This window comes from Mastomys coucha, unplaced genomic scaffold (assembly GCF_008632895.1).
Source record: "Mastomys coucha isolate ucsf_1 unplaced genomic scaffold, UCSF_Mcou_1 pScaffold21, whole genome shotgun sequence".
Taxonomy (NCBI): Eukaryota; Metazoa; Chordata; class Mammalia; order Rodentia; family Muridae; genus Mastomys; species Mastomys coucha.
Window position 1 is genome coordinate 23,603,639 of NW_022196904.1, and position 15,828 is coordinate 23,619,466.

Genomic DNA, 15,828 nt, shown 5'->3' on the forward strand with positions numbered 1-15,828 from the left:
ACCCAAAGCCAAATTCAAAAGCATCAGGTTTTATTCTCCTTTCCCCGAAACTTTTTTGGTGAGGAGAGGGTTTTTCATGGCCAGGTGTCTTGGTTAGGGTTTCACTGCTGTGAACAGGCACCATGACCAAGGCAACTCTTATAAGGACAACATTTAATTGGGGCTGGCTTACAGGTTCAGAGGTTCAGTCCATTATCATCATGGCAGGAGCATGGCAGCATCCATCCACATCTTCATCTGAAGGCTGCTAGCAGAATACAGACTTCTAGGCAGGTAGAGTGGGGGTATTAAAGCCCCCACCCACAGTGACACACCTACACCAACAAGGTCACACCTACTCCAGCAAGGCCGCACTACCAAAGAACAAGTGCTACTCCCTCAGTCAAACATTCAAACCACCTTACAGGGTTTTTCTGTGTAGCCATGGCTATCCTGGAACTAGCTCTGTAGACCAGACTGGCTTCAAACTGAGAGAACTAACTGCTTCTCTGTGTGTGTGTCTATGTGTGTGTGTGTCTCTGTGTGTGTTCTTGTGTGTCTCTGTGTGTGTCTGTGTGTGTGTGTCTGTGTGTGTCTGTGTGTGTAGAGCTATTTGTGAGCCTCTGTAATACAGCCCTAGTGTTCCCTCTGTTACTGAAGATCATTACTTATTCCAGTGATTTAAATACACTCTGTTTGTATTCCACAGAATCTCTTGTTCTTTTCTTTTCTTTCCATGGGGGAGGGGAGGGCAGGGAGGGGAGGCGAGCACAGGATTCTTGCTATGTTACCCAGCCCTCAGCCCTCAGAGTTCTAGGACTGAGCGTGTCTGTCAGTGTATTTGGGGCTTTACTCCTCTGCATTCTCCTTTTTCAGAACTCTTCATTTATCTGGAAGGAGAAATCCAAGTAGGTCAGGTTGTCATGAACGCCATGGCCCTTCAGGTAGGTTGAGAGTTCATTTTATTTATGTGTTTGTTTGTTTGTTTTGGCTTTTTGAGTCAGAGTTTCTCTGTGTAGAGACTGCTGTCCTGGAACGTCCTCTGTAGACCAGGCTGTCCTGGAACTTACAGAGATCTACCTGCTTCTGTCTCCCAAGTGCTGGAATTAAAGGGGTGGTACACCACTGCCCGGACTTTGTTTACAATTAGTCAGTCAGTTAGTTGATTGGTTGGTTAGTGATGGTGGGTGTGGTATGCAAGCTGCTGTGCAGTGTGGATGTCAGAGAATGGTAGCAGGAGTCAGTTCTCTCCTTACACCATGTGGATCCCAGGATCAAACTGAGGTCATAAGATTTTGCATCAGGTGCTCTTACCTGCTGAGCCATCTTCCCAGCTCTGTAATTCCTTCTAAGCCTTCAGAACATATGAACACCTGTGGTTTTTATGCCAAAATGTCTGCTCTCAGGGAGCAAGTGATGGGGGCCTACCTCCCTCGGTCCCTCCCTCTTCTCAGTGTCATATACAGTGCTCTCACAGAGGAGCAGAAGAAAGGAATGCCTTCTCTTGAAAAAGATGACAGCTTACTTTCTCATAACCATTAATGGGACTGAAGAGGAGATGATCTTTCCCAGGGACTTCCCTATACTGATTTATGTCACTCCCTCTTAAAAACAAACAAACAAAAAAACAAAAAACAAACAAGCAAACAAACAAAAGAAACCTATTTCATGGGGCTGGAGAGATGGTTCCATGCTTGAGGACACTGGTTGCACTTTCAGAGAATCTGGATTCATTTCCCACACCCACGTGTTGGCTCGCAACCATCTAACTGCAGAAGACCTGTTCTGACTTCCACAGGTATCAGACATGCACAAGGTGCACAGAAATACATGCAAAACACCCATACACATATACTAAAAACCATATTTCATGCTGTCAGAAACTATATACAAAACATGTCTGTCATACATATAAAAACATGTCTCCCATAAGCTGATTGTCATGGCACATGCCTTTGATTCCAGCACTTGGCCTTTGATCCCAGCACTTGGAAGGCAGAGGCAGGCAGATCTCTGAGTTCAATCAAGCCTAGGCTATAGAGTTCCAGGACAGCCAGGGCTACGCAGGGAAATCCTGTCTTGAAATGTTCCTCCCTCCCCACACAGAAACCAAACCAAACAAACAAACAAAACCCCACATGTCTATAGCATGCATATGGTATGAAAAATAAACACAGATATATTTGTTACCCAAGTGCACCATCTAAACATCCTTACAAGTGGAGTGATCGCTTTTCATTTGCACGCAGCCTCTGATACCTTTTTTTTGGGGGGGGGGTGAGGGGGGTGTTGTTTTAAGATGGTAGCTTAGGCTGCTTGCAAAACCAGCTGTGTGTGTAGCCAAAGATGACTTTGAACTCTTGACCCTCCTGCTCATACGCCACTCTGCAAAGTTCTAAGATAATAGGTATATATCACCATACCCGGTCATGGTTTCGGTAATTTATGTTCAGCTAGATTTTGTTTATTTTCCAGCCTGAATGAGAAACAGGAGAGCCCTGCTCCTCAGAAGAGGATATTGATCCATCTTTGATCATGTACTTCGTTTGTGGCACAAACTGAAAGCCATAGCTTCCCATATCCCATAGTGCCTTTGTTCATCTCTACATTTTAAAGACGTTTTCCTGAGGATCAGCTTGGGAAAGCCTGAACCTTTTCATCAGTTATAGTCTCAATGGAAATGGAACAGCCAGCCAGTCTCCAGAAACAGGAAGATCTCTGTGTCTACATGGTGAGTTCTGGGCCAGTCAGTGACACAGTGTAACCCTATCTCAAAAAAAAAAAAAGTGAAAAGGAAAAGGAAGGAGACATATATTTTTTGTTTGTTTGTTTGCTTTGCTTTGCTTTTGTTGCCTTAGATTTATTTATTTTATGCATATGAGTACACTGTGGTTGTCTTCAGACACACCAGAAGAGGGCATCGGATCCCATTACAGATGGTTGTGAGCCACCATGTGGTTGCTGGGATTTGAACTCAGGATCTCTGGAAGAGCAGTCAGTGCTCTTAACTGCTGAGCCATGTCTCCAGCCCAAGACATATATTTATAATCCCTTAATCTCAGTTCTTGGGAGGTAGAGGCAGAAGGATCAAGAGTACAAGGTCACCCTCAGCTATAGAGTGTGAAATAGGCCTGTGCTCATAAGACCCTTTCTCAAAACAACAGCAACAACAAAAGAAAAAAAAACATATAACCTGTTAGGTACTAACAACCTCACTTGCTGTGCATGAAAATTGTAGATTCGGAGTTAGATGGGTAGATGAAAGATGGAAGAGAGGGCTGGTGTAGTAGGGCTCACCTAGCATGTGTGAGGTACTGGCTTGGGTCTCCAGCACCCAAAAAGAAAGAATAGGGGGCTGGCGAGATGGCTCATCAGGTAAGAGCACTAACTGCTCTTCCGAAGGTCCTGAGTTCGGATCCTAGCAACCACATGGTGGCTCACAACCACCCATAATGAGATCGGATGCCCTCTTCTGATGCGTCTAAAGACAGCTACAGTGGATTGTGGGGCTGGAGAGCATCCACACGCATGATGGCTTGCCGCCATCTGTACAACTACAGTGTACTCATACACATAAAATAGATGAAATAATAAATCTTTAAAAAAAGAAGAAAGAATAGGAAAGAACAGATAAAAACAAGGGATTAATCTCATGATTATACAAGCAGAGTACTAGATCATTGGCATTATTACACAACTCTTTTTCTCTATTTGTTGTTTTGTTTTTCAGGATTTGGTTTCTCTGTGAAGCCCTGGCTGTCCTGGAACTCACTCCGAGTAGACCAGACTGGCCTCAACTCACAGAGATCCACCTGCCTCTGCCTCCCGAGTGCTGGGATCAAAGGTGTTCACCGCCACTACCCAGCCACTATGTACTTTCAAGTATTTTACAAGATTTTTTGTTTGTTTGCTTATGTGTGTTTGTGTACAGGGGCTGAAGAGAGCATCTGATCCCCTGGAGCTGGAGTTACAGGTGGCTGTGAGCCTCCAATAGGGGGCCTGGGAACCCAATTTGGGTCCTCTGGAAGACCAGCAAGTGCTCTTAACCACTGAGCCATCACTCCAGCCTGCTACTTTTACATATTTAGAAAATTCTCAGTAAAGAGAGAGAGAGAGAGAGAGAGAGGGAGAGAGAGAGAGGCAGGCGAATCTCTGTGAGCTCAAGTCCAGCCTGGCCTAAGGAGTGAGCCCCAGTACATCCATGGCTACATAGTGAGACCCTGTCTCACAAATTAAAGAAAAGAAACAACTAATTCACTAGTAATGTGTAAGGGCATTGTTTCAGGGGACAGTGACCTTCTGGGATGTGGCTGTAGATCTGTCTGAGAAAGAGTGGGAATGCATGGAGCCTGCCCAGAGGGACTTGTACAGAAATGTGACGGTGGAGAACTTCAGTCACCTGGTCTCACTAGGTAAGGCCTAAAGCACTCAGAGCCACACGGCAAATGGGACACCCCGGGACCAAAGCAATGGAAGTTTGCTGAGCCATCTCTCCATCTTAAGGTGAAGGCAGGCTGGTCCATCACATGCCTTGCCTACCCAAAATTAACATCAATAATAATAAATATTGTTACTGTTTTGATTCCTTGGTGACCAAAAGATAGGGTTTGAATTTTAATTATTTAAAAGTTTTCTTATTACATTTATTTCTGTGTGATGGAGGTGATGGTGTAAGTGCACTACTGAATGTGTCTTGAGATCAGAGGACATCTTTCAGGATTTGGTTCTCTCTAGGCACCATGTGAATCCTGGGGGTCAAACAAGTTGTCGAGCTTGGAAACTGCTTTACCCTGCTTAGCCTTCCTACCAGACCCAGAGTTTGAGTTTTATTTATTTTTATTTTTTGGATTTGTTTGTTTGTTTGTTTTGAGACAGGGTCTCCCTATATAGCCCTGGCTGTCCTAGAACTCACTATGTAGAGCAGGCTGGCCTCAAATTCACAGAGATTAAAGATGTGCCACCATGACTGGCCTGAGAGTTTGGAAGTTGGTGTTTGTTATTGTTTCACCTGTGTGTATGCCTTTACGGAGAAGAGCAAAGACTCTGTCAGCACGGGCCAAACACACAAAATAAAAATGATTAAAAATATTCTAGGGCTGGAGAGATGGATCAGTGGTTAAGAGCACTGATTACTCTTCTGAAGGTCCTGAGTTCAATTCCCAGCAACCACATGGTGACTCACAACCATCTGTAATGAGATCTGATGCCCTCTTCTGGTGTGTCTGAAGACAGCTACAGCGTACTTACATATAACAATAAATAAATCTTTTTTTTTTTTTTTAAATATTCTGGGGACTGGAGAGATGGCTCAGTGGGTAAGAACACCGACTGCTCTTCCGAAGGTCATGAGTTCAAATCCCAGCAACCACATGGTGGCTTACAACCACCCGTAATGAGATCTGATGGTGCATCTGAAGACAGTTACAGTGTACTTACTTATAATAATAAATAAATCTTTAAAAAAAAAATTCTGCCGGGCAGTGGTGGCACACGCCTTTAATCCCAGCACTTGGGAGGCAGAGGCAGGCGAATTTCTGAGTTAGAGGCCAGGCTAGTCTACAGAGTGAGTTCCAGGACAGCCAGGGCTACACAGAGAAATGCTGTCTCGAAAAACCAAAAAATAAATACATACAAACACATATATACATATATACACACATATATATTCTGTATTAGATGGTATTTCCTTCCACTGCCTTCAATCTTCTGTTGTTGCTAAATCAGATAGCTATAAATTTGGAAAATATTTCATACATATTTATTGTTTTATTTTACTGTATGTGTATGGGTGTTTTGCCTGCATGTGTGTCTGCACCATGTACATACCTAAGGAGGTCAGAAGAGGGTATCTGATCCCTTGGAACTGGAGTTGCAGATGGTTGTGAGCCACCATTTGGGTATAGGGAACTGAACTCCAGTCCTTTGGCAGAGCAGCCAGGGCTCTTAACCAGTGAGCCACCTCTCCAACCCCTCCTCTTTTCCAACCCCATCCCCAGGATGTATGTATTTATTCACAAAAGTTGCTTATACATGGATGTAAGAACACAATCCATAAGAAAACGAAAGACTTTTTTTTTTTTTTTTTTTTTTTTTTTTTTTTTTTTTTTTTTTTTTTTTTTTTTTTTTTTTGGTTTTTCAAGACAGGGTTTCTCTGTGTATCCCTGGCTTTCCTGGAACTCACTCTGTAGACCAGGCTGGCCTCGAACTCAGAAATCTGCCTGCCTCTGCCTCCAAAGTGGTGGGATTAAAGGTGTGCGCCACCACTGCCCGGCCATTATTAATTCTTTATGATGAAAATTTTAATTTTATTTCCATATTTTCTCTGGTGTTTTTTTTCCCCCCTCATGGTAAAAAAAAAAAAAACAAAAAAAAAAACAAAAACAAAAAACAAAAAAAAACCTCGTATTTGTTTTTCTCTGATTTTTTCAGACTTGGAGACAAAATGCGAGAGAGCTCTCCAGAAAGGGCTTTTTGAAATAGTCATTCATATGGGAGGTAATGAGAAGCTTGCAGCACTGTGACTTTGAGGACCCTCCCCTCTCAGATGACTGGGCATTCAGAGACCGCTGTGAGAGACAGCGCACAGCGCTGAGACCTGAGAGACAGGTCTGGAGTGTCATTTCAAGCAAGTAGAAACCCCCTGTGAAAGTGTTCCTGCTCGCCAGTGTCACACACCTGTCACACCACCGCATTTGAGCGGCACGACTGCAGCGGAGAAAGTGATCAGGTGGAGTGAACTCGGGGAAGCGTTTAGCCGTGGCTGGTGCCTTATGCAAGCCCCTGAAAACTCAGTGAAAAGCTCTTTGAGTGTAAGGAGTGTGGGAGAGCTTTTGGTCAAGCGTCACACCTTGTCCAACCTCAGAGAATCCATTCAGGTGAGAAGCCTTATGGGTGCTGTCCGTCAGACCTCAGTCTCCATCAGAGACTTCATGCTGGTGTCAAACCCTAGGCGTTCAAAGAGCATGGCAAAAGTCACAGCTTATCCTGCATCAGAGATGAAACAGGTGAGAAGCCCCACATCTGTGAAGACTTCAGGAAGGTTTTCATTCGTGGTTCCCAGCTTACTGTCCATTGGAGAATCCACATGGGGCGGGGGACGGGGGACCCTATCAGTGTGAAGAATTCAGGAAAGGCCTTCAGACAACACTCCCAGCTCACCGGACACCAGCAAATCCACACCAGGGAGAGGCCCTGTGGGAAGGACTGTGGAAAGGGTTTTATCCACAGCCCGGAGGTCACTCGACATCAAAGGATTCACTCTGGGGAGAAACCCTATGAAAGTCAGGAATGTGGGAAGGCCTTCAGACAGCTTGCCCGGCTCAGGCAAAATCAGACTGTCCACACTGGTGACAGACCCTTTGCATGTAAGGACTGTGGAAAGGTCTTCAGTCGTAGTTCGTACCTTATTCGACATCGAAGAATTCACACGGGCAGCGACAAGCCTTATGAGTGTCAGGAGTGTGGGAAAGCCTTTATTCGTGTCTCTCAGCTTACCATCAGAGAATTCATACATACCAGAAGCCGTACGTAGGCAGGAAGAGTGGAATGGCTTTTATTTGAAGTTCACAACTTAATAAACCTCAGAGAATCCATCCTGGTATCAAACCCTATGGATATAGAGAGTGTGGGCAGGCCTTTATCCATGGCTCGCAGCTCATTGACCACTACCGAGTTTATACTGACCAGAGTCCTGAACGTCGGTGGCATAGACCAGCCTTTACTCAAAGTTGACATCTGGCCAGGGTTACATCACCCCCATGTAACTAATGTTGGGGAAACTTTGTTCATCTCGTCTGAAAACGAAATACCAGTACCTATTAATATGGAAATTCCTTTTTTCCTCGTTCACTGGTTACTAAGCAGCAGCAAACCTGTACTAAAAATAACTTGATATTAATGTAGGAAGGCTTTTATTACCTATCAAAATATGTTCAGTTTCTGAGAATTCCGTGTAGATGGCCATGCTGATTAAAAGAATATTGGTTTGGTGTGTTTTGAGTAATGACTGTGCCTTTGGGTGTGCGTGGCTTAGATCTGACATCATTCTCACCCCCAGTCCCCAGTGGGGACTGGTTACTGATGTCACCAAACATATTGTGCAATTTTGTCCTTCTTTGTCTCTTACTTCTTTTTACTCTTAGTATTTATTTTGTTTCTAAGGGAGAATCTCATGTGACCTTGGCTGGTCTCAAAATAATTATGTAGCAGAGGATGACTTTGAACCCCTGATCCTCCTGCCTGTGCCTCCCAGATTACAGGCTTGCAGGACCATGCCCAGCTAACGTCATTTTGTTTTGTTTTGTTTGGGTGGGTGGGGAAGTTGGGTTTGTTTTGATTTTAGAAAAAAAAACCATCCTAACTTGTAGAAAACCTCCATGTTATAGTTACCATGGATCTGCCACTGTGGCATTTCCTGCAATTGGTAGTTAAGTCTTAGAGACCCAGTTGGTTGTGGTGCCTCACCTCCCCTGGTCCTAGCACTCTGGAGGCAGAAGCAGGCGGTCCAGACCAGCCAAGGCTGCAAAATGAGACCCTGCCTCCAAAAGGGAGGGGCACTGAAGGGATGGCCAGCCACTAAGAACCCTTGTTGCTTCTGCAGAAGACCCGAGTTTGGTTTCCAGCGTTGTGGCTCACAACCACCCATAACTCCAGTTTCAGGGGATCCAGTACCCACGTCTGGCCTCTGCAGGCACCAGCATTATTACCTGGTGCACACAAATTATGTAGGGCTTTTTAAAAAAAAATACTTAAAATCCAAAATGAACACAGACAGTACTTTCTGCTTCCTGTGGGAGTTGGGAAATAGAACGAGTCAGGTTCTCGGGTAGCCCTGGCTGGCCTCAGAGTCCCTCTGCAGCTGACTCCATCACACAAGAGCTGAGATCACAGATGTTTTCCACAGTTTTAAATGTTTATAAAGCCTAAAAACTCAGGGACTCAGAGAGAAGGGATGCATAGGAGGGATAGGTGTACACAGATTGGGGCCTCTGTCCTCTCAGGCTCTGCCAGTTTCCTTTTTGTTTTTCAAGACAGGGTTTCTCTGTGTAGCCCTGTCTGTCCTGGCACTCGATCTGTAGACCAGGCCTTTAATACGGTGTCAACCCGGGAGCCTGCCAAAGGGCTATTAAATTACATGTTAAGGTGTTTAATTATTGACAATAAGTGAGTCCACCTTCTCCAAATAACACCCCTCTCCCTAAAAGCCTAAGGATATTGAGAGCTGGATGTCAATCCTTTCTTTGTGCCTTGGTCTTTCTGGTGTCCAGCCTCATCCTCAACCTATTTTGGCGACCGCCAGTTATTAGCATATAAGTAACACTGTCAATCATTCAAATGTCACAGAGAATTTTAGGAGCTGTGCACTAGGAACTGAAAGCAAGACTAAAGATGTATTTTCTGTTACACAACTGGTTCCATCATTCAAACAAAAATACTAATGGACTTTGTTTTGTGGCAGAGTCCCTTTATGTAGCCTCAGATATCCTGGAGCTCAAAGTCACCCAGCCTCAGCCTCCCACAAGGCTTATAAGTGTGAACTTGTGACATACTTTAAAGCACTTTGGGGGCATTTTCTTTCCAATATTGGTTTTTAAATGACAGTTGTAAGCCTGGTTTGGTGACACTTGCTTCAGACTGCAATAGTCAGCAGGGTGAAATGTGAGAACCCCAAGTTCCCAGCGGACCTGAAATATGTGGCAAGACCCTGTCTAGGGGACAAGGGGGATGGGAGGGCATGGCAGAATGGGGTTAAAAAAGTAAATCCAGAATTATCGCAGGGCAGAGACAGGCAGATTTCTGAGTTTGAGGCCAGCCTGGTCTACAGAGTGAGTTCCAGGACATCTAGGGCTATACAGAGAAGAAACTCTGTCTCAAAAAAAACAAACAAAACAAAACAAAACAAAAACAAAAACAAAAAAACAGAATTATCGGATAACTTAGATAACATGGACGGAGTCAGGTTGGAGGGGCAGTTGAATGTTTTAACCACAAGATGGCAGCACAATACTACCAAACAGGCTTTGCAATCTGGGACACTGCGTTGAGCCAATTCTTATACCTGCCTTCCACCACAAGCAGTTTTCTGTTCCTTTGCTTGCTTGCTGATTTGTTTTGTTTGAGACAGGGCATCAATATGTAGCCCTGGATGTCCTGAGTCTCATTCTATAGACTAGGTAGATTCCTCTGACTCACAGAGATCTGTCTGCCTCTGCCTCCTGAGTCCTTGATTCAAAGACATGCACTACCACTCCAGGGGCTTGCTTGCTTTTTTAAATAAAAGGATTCACAGCTGGGCAGTGGGGACACATGCCTTTAATCCCAGCACTTGGGAGGCAGAGGCAGGTGCATTTCTGAGTTTGAGGCCAGCCTGGTCTACAGAGTGAATTTCAGGACAGCCAGGGTTATACAGAGAAACCCTGTCTCGAAAAACCAAAAAAAAAAAAAAGAAAGAAAGAAAGAAAGAAAGAAAAAGAGAGGGAGGGAGAGAGAGAGAGAGAGAGAGAGAGAGGAGAAAGACTTTGTCTCAAAAAACAATTAGGCTAAGGAGATGGCTCCATGGTTAAGAGCCCTGGCTTTTCTTGCTAAGGACCTGGGTTCAGTTCCCAGCATTCATAATCACATTAATTCCAGATCTAGGGGTTCGGTCACCCCTTCTGATGTCCATAGGCACCCAATTACATGTACATATACATCCAGTGACACATAAATAATAATGTAAATCTTCTTTGAAAAACCTACACATAGGAGCTGGAGGGATGGCTCAATGGTTAAAAGCACTGGCTGCAAGCATGTAGAGAGCCGGAAGGATAAAGAAATAGAGAATAGCCGGGCGTGTTGGCGCACACCTTTAATCCCAGCACTTGGGAGGCAGAGGCAGGCGGATTTCTGAGTTCGAGGCCAGCCTGGTCTACAGAGTGAGTTCCAGGACAGTCAGGGCTACACAGAGAAACTCTGTCTCGAAAATAAAAAAAAAACCAAAAAACCAAAAAACCAAAAAACCAAAAAAACAACCAACCAAACAAAAAAAGCCCTTAAACTTCAGCTAGACAACCAGTATGCTGTGCTTGAGAATCAGAAGTATAGCCACACACAGGACAGCTAAGGAATGGTCTTGGCTAAGCCTTCCAAGATAACTAGACCACAGCTAACCGCCAAGAACAGCCACTCAGCGTTTTGATTTCTGGATCTACAGTGACTGACTGAAGACCTCAAGTCCAGTGACTGTCCCTGTTGCACTATGGAAGTTCAAGAGTCACAACTGATCTTGATGTGTGTTGGATTTAGAGGTGTTTTCATTGTCTTAAATATCTGTGAATTAGATTCAACAGTGTTTCCATCGTTGCTCTGCATATAAAACCAAACCTGCAGCCAGTGGTCATTTCAAACATCTTTATGTTCAGATACTGAGCCTTCGCAAGGTTGACTACCTCAGATTTGCTGCACTTAATTGTGGATTTCATGTGAATCACAACTTCTAAGTTGTGAGGTTACAGCTATCAGTGTCTGTGTGAACCTTGAAACCAACTCTACTGGATTCCTGTCAAACAGCCTTCAGAAGTCAGCCATCTGGGTTCTGATCCACTGTAAAAGATGAAGAGTTAAGTGACCTTAATTGCCTGTTCTGTGCCCCATCCTAAGGAATACTCTATAGGCTGTGGCTATGTTAGATTTCCTGGAACAAGCCGCTGTCAGAAATGATGTGTTTGGATCATCTGTGTGGGGCTTATGTTTTATAATTTAAGTTTTTAGTTGTATGAGGTAACTATGGGTTTAATTCAACCAACCTTGGGCCCACCAAATGGTGAGTGGGTGGGGGTTAGTCTTGTTTCTTTGAATAGTTTTTCACTCAGATGGTGCTTGTTTGGTTCCACATTAAGGGCTTGCTTTGACTTGGAGTAAGTTCTTTAAGGGCATATTGTGTGGAGAAATAGTCTGAAAGAAGCATTGGAATTGTGAAATGCCCTATGAATTTGCCAATCCTTAGGTGGAACCAGATCGCCTTTGATACATATAAAGGACAGTGGATCCGCTCCACTGCAGGTGCTGCTCAAACCTCCTAATCAGGTCTAAATTGAACTGCTGTGGACAGAGTGTGGGGTCTGCTCAGAAGGAGAGGGCTTCACTGACCTGGCTTTTAACAGTTCAAAGTAACAGGAGCAAAACACCAAGGTGGGCGTGAATTTGGCACGGTATCTGATAAATCCTTGTGTGTGTCCCAGATTCGAAGGTTATGGGCTATCCTGTAGATCCATTCATTGTTTAGCCAGCTCTTGACATTCACTTGGAGTATGTTTGGTATTCACTTGGAGAGGCAGGGGAATAGCCAGTAATGTAGCACTTCTGTTAGTAACTGCAATTTAAGTATCTAGTAGTACTTGGCTCTTAGAGGTTACTGCTAAATTTCTTTCCTCCTAATGAAATAGTCTGTCAGTTGTCTACTTTCATGTCACTACAAATGGTTCAGTACACATACTCTGTATTGGCATATGACTATGTGACACGATGGCAGTGCCTGGGTTTCTCTCTGTAAATGAATCCCTTTGCCAAACACAGTTCAGACTTGCTTACTACTGACAGGAGTGGAATGGTAATGGGGGACTTTTCCCAGCTTGAGAGCATGTCTTTCAGTTTAGTGGATTAGTGCAGCAGTGTGGGAAGCAGGAGGTGTAGGCCAGTGTCTCCTGACCAGACTGTGTGCCACTTCTGGGCAATACTGTTGGCATGGTCTGACCCAGCCGGGAGGAGGCTGGGTCATTGGAAGCTTGAGATTCTTAGTCAAAATGAAGACTTAATTTGAACACCAGAAACCTTAACAAGTAATCTCATACCTTGAGCCAAACTTCCCTTAAAGTATGCTTTACCCCAGCTAGACACACATGCACAAATTCTGTCTGGGTGGATGAGGCTGTCCATTGCACCATTTCTTTCTTTGGGTTCTCAGGCATGGTTTGGACAGTGTAAGAACTCTGTAACATTTAACATTGAACAAACTGTAAACCTATGGGGGAAAAAAAAAAAAAACACTGGCTGCTCTTCCAGAGTTCTGAGTTCAATTCCCAGCACCTATGTGGTGGCTCACAACCATCTGTAACTGTAGTCTCATAGGATTCAATACCCTCTTCTGGTGTGTAAGGCACTTACAGACAAAACACCCGTATACATAAAGTACATAAAATGGAAGAAGGAGGAGGAGGAGGAGGAGGAAGAAGAAGAAAAAGAAGAAGAGAAGAGCAGTGGAGGTGCACACCTTTGATCCCAGCACTCAGGAGGCAAAGGCAGGCAGATCTCTGTAAAGTCTACTGAATGAGTTCCAGCCAGAGCTATACAGAGAAATTCTGTATCAAAAAAAAAAAATGTTTTTTTTTACACTTGGGACTAAATATATGACTCAGAAGTTAAGAGCACTGACTGCTCTTACAGGGGACATCTGACACCCTCTTCTGGCCTCTATGGCACAAGGCAAGCATGGTACACCTATATGTAAGCAAAACACCCATACACATTAAAGCAACAAAGAAGAACTGCACATATCATCAAGAATGGCTAATAGATGTTCTCTCACCCTTTTTGGTTTGTTAGTTGTTAGGTTTATTTATTTATTTATTTATTAAGATTTATTTATTATTATATGTAAGTACACTGCAGCTATCTTCAGACACACCAGAAGAGGGCGTCTGATCTCATTACAGATGGTTGTGAGCCACCCTGTGGTTGCTGGGAATTGAACTCAGGACCTCCAGAAGAGCAGTCGGTACTCTTAACTGCTGAGTCATCTCTCCAGCCCAGTTGTTAGATTTATGTGTATGGATGTTTTTGCTGCATGCCTGTTGTAAGGAGCTGAGGGTGGCCATGGGAAAAAGGACCTCTGGCAGAGCAGTCAGTACTCTTAACCATTGAGCCATCTCTCCAGCCCTTCAAAACCTATATTTAATGATGGTTCTTAAGTGCTTTAACCTCCCTTTAAGCCAACACCATCAGAGATAGTGGAAAAGAAAGTGTAGAAGTAGACGTGTTTAGAAGGGTTCTTTGGAGCAGCTCATGTCTGTGTTGTCTGGAAATCAGCAGTTCAGCTCACAGGTCAACAGCAACACCTCGATTCCCTCGCAAACACTTTACGAATACACCAGCAGTTCACTTTGGTAGAGTCAGGATAGCAGACACGAATTAGCAGCAAAACAAAGATCAGTGAAGACGTGAAAACGAGAGACCAACAAGCATTTAGCTATGCAAGCAAGTCAAACCCATCTCAGCCTCCATCACTGTCCGTCCAGTTGAATTCTATTTACACTCCCTCCAAACATCACATGTCCTCCGTGTCTTGTCTCAGCTGACATCACTCTGCCAATCCCAGGGGCCAGGGTTGGGGCTCAGGGGTCGGTCACCTGCTGCAGAATGGAAAGGAGCCAGGGCACACCACCACAAGCTTCTGGGTGTGTTTCTCCCTATGGAGTCCCAACTAATGGAGCTTAACTACACAAAGTAAGGCGGACCAATACATGCATATCGTTCGTGAAGAACCCTTCATCATGTGTCCTTCCACGTGCTTGCTTTAGCAGAACATCCTTTCTTGCATGTCTGCTTCAGCGAAATGTTTCTTCATGAGTCTGTCTTAGCCTTTCACCTGTGTCCATTTCAGGAAGACACTCCTTCATGTGTTTGCTCCAGCAAAATACCATCCAACACAACTGACTTTCCAAAGAACCTTAAGTTTCCACTTCATACAGGTGAAAGCAAACTTAATGCAAAAATATGTGACTCTCAAGCCATAGCTTTTCCATTGTGGACTAGGGTGTGGCTTCAGGGCAGAGAGCTTGACCAGCGTGAGTTGGTGCTGGGTTTGATCCTGCACACACACACACACACACACATATACATATATATGATATGCAAATGTTCCCACTAGAAACAATGGCTTTTACTTGATTCTCTGGAAATCACCCTAGTTTTCATCTTCTTCTTTCTTCTCTTCCTCCTCCCCTTCTTCCGTTTTCCTTTACAGACGAGGTCTCAGGTAGCTCTAGCTAGCCTAGAACTTTCTGTAGCCAGGGCTAGCCTTGAACTCCTGCTCCTCGCACCTCCACACATCAAGTGTTTTTCTTTTTGCTATATTGTATTAATTTCACTATTTGTGTATGGTGGGAGGGCCCACCTGTGCTACAGGAGGACAACATTATAGGATCGAACAGAGAAGCATGCTTAACCACAGAGCTGGCTCACTAGCCTGTCTTTTTCTTAACTGTGCTAACTGAATTATGCGGTGAGCTCACTTTATTGCCTCAATAAACCTCTAATTATACAGACAAAAAGGCTAAAAAAATAAAATCAAAGTGATCCACCCACTAGCAAGTAGACCTGGTGACTTATGGGGGTCCATCTACAATTAAACCTAACTGCTAACTCCGAAGTCCTGGGGCTCCACCCAAATGGCCAGTCTCAGAGAGAGGAAAAAAGGGCTGCTGTATTCTCCTCTGTTCAGGTTGGATCCCAAGAAAAGGTCTAGGAAGCTCAACTTCAGCTAAAAACAAAACAAAACCCTAAGGGGTTTCCTTAAGGGAACACCTCTTTTTCCCTCTGCACTTCCCATCCCCCATCCCCTTCCCTCCCCTCCCCTCCCTTCCCACCTCTCCTGTATCTGCTCACTGTCTATTCTTTTTTATTTTGTTATGTACATTGGTGTTTTGCCGGCATGTAAGTCTCTGTGAGGATGTTGGATCCCCTGGAACTGCAGTTACAGACATCGGTAAGCAGCCATGTAGGTGCTGGGATTGAACCAGGGTCCTCTGGATTAGCGGTCAGTGCTCTTAATCCGCAAGCCATTTCTCCAGCTCCCCACGTCAGTCCTTAAACTTT

General features: G+C 44.3%; 1 long non-coding RNA gene and 1 pseudogene across 1 annotated transcript; both read left to right on the top strand.

The window, feature by feature from the left end:
* Positions 1 to 862: 862 nt before the first annotated feature.
* LOC116101961 lies at positions 863 to 3,758 on the top strand. Its single transcript, XR_004122960.1, has 3 exons — positions 863 to 923; positions 2,455 to 2,710; positions 3,710 to 3,758. It is a non-coding gene; the product is annotated as an uncharacterized LOC116101961 (long non-coding RNA).
* Positions 3,759 to 4,321: 563 nt separating this feature from the next.
* Positions 4,322 to 7,981, top strand: LOC116100336 (annotated as a pseudogene).
* Positions 7,982 to 15,828: the final 7,847 nt, after the last annotated feature.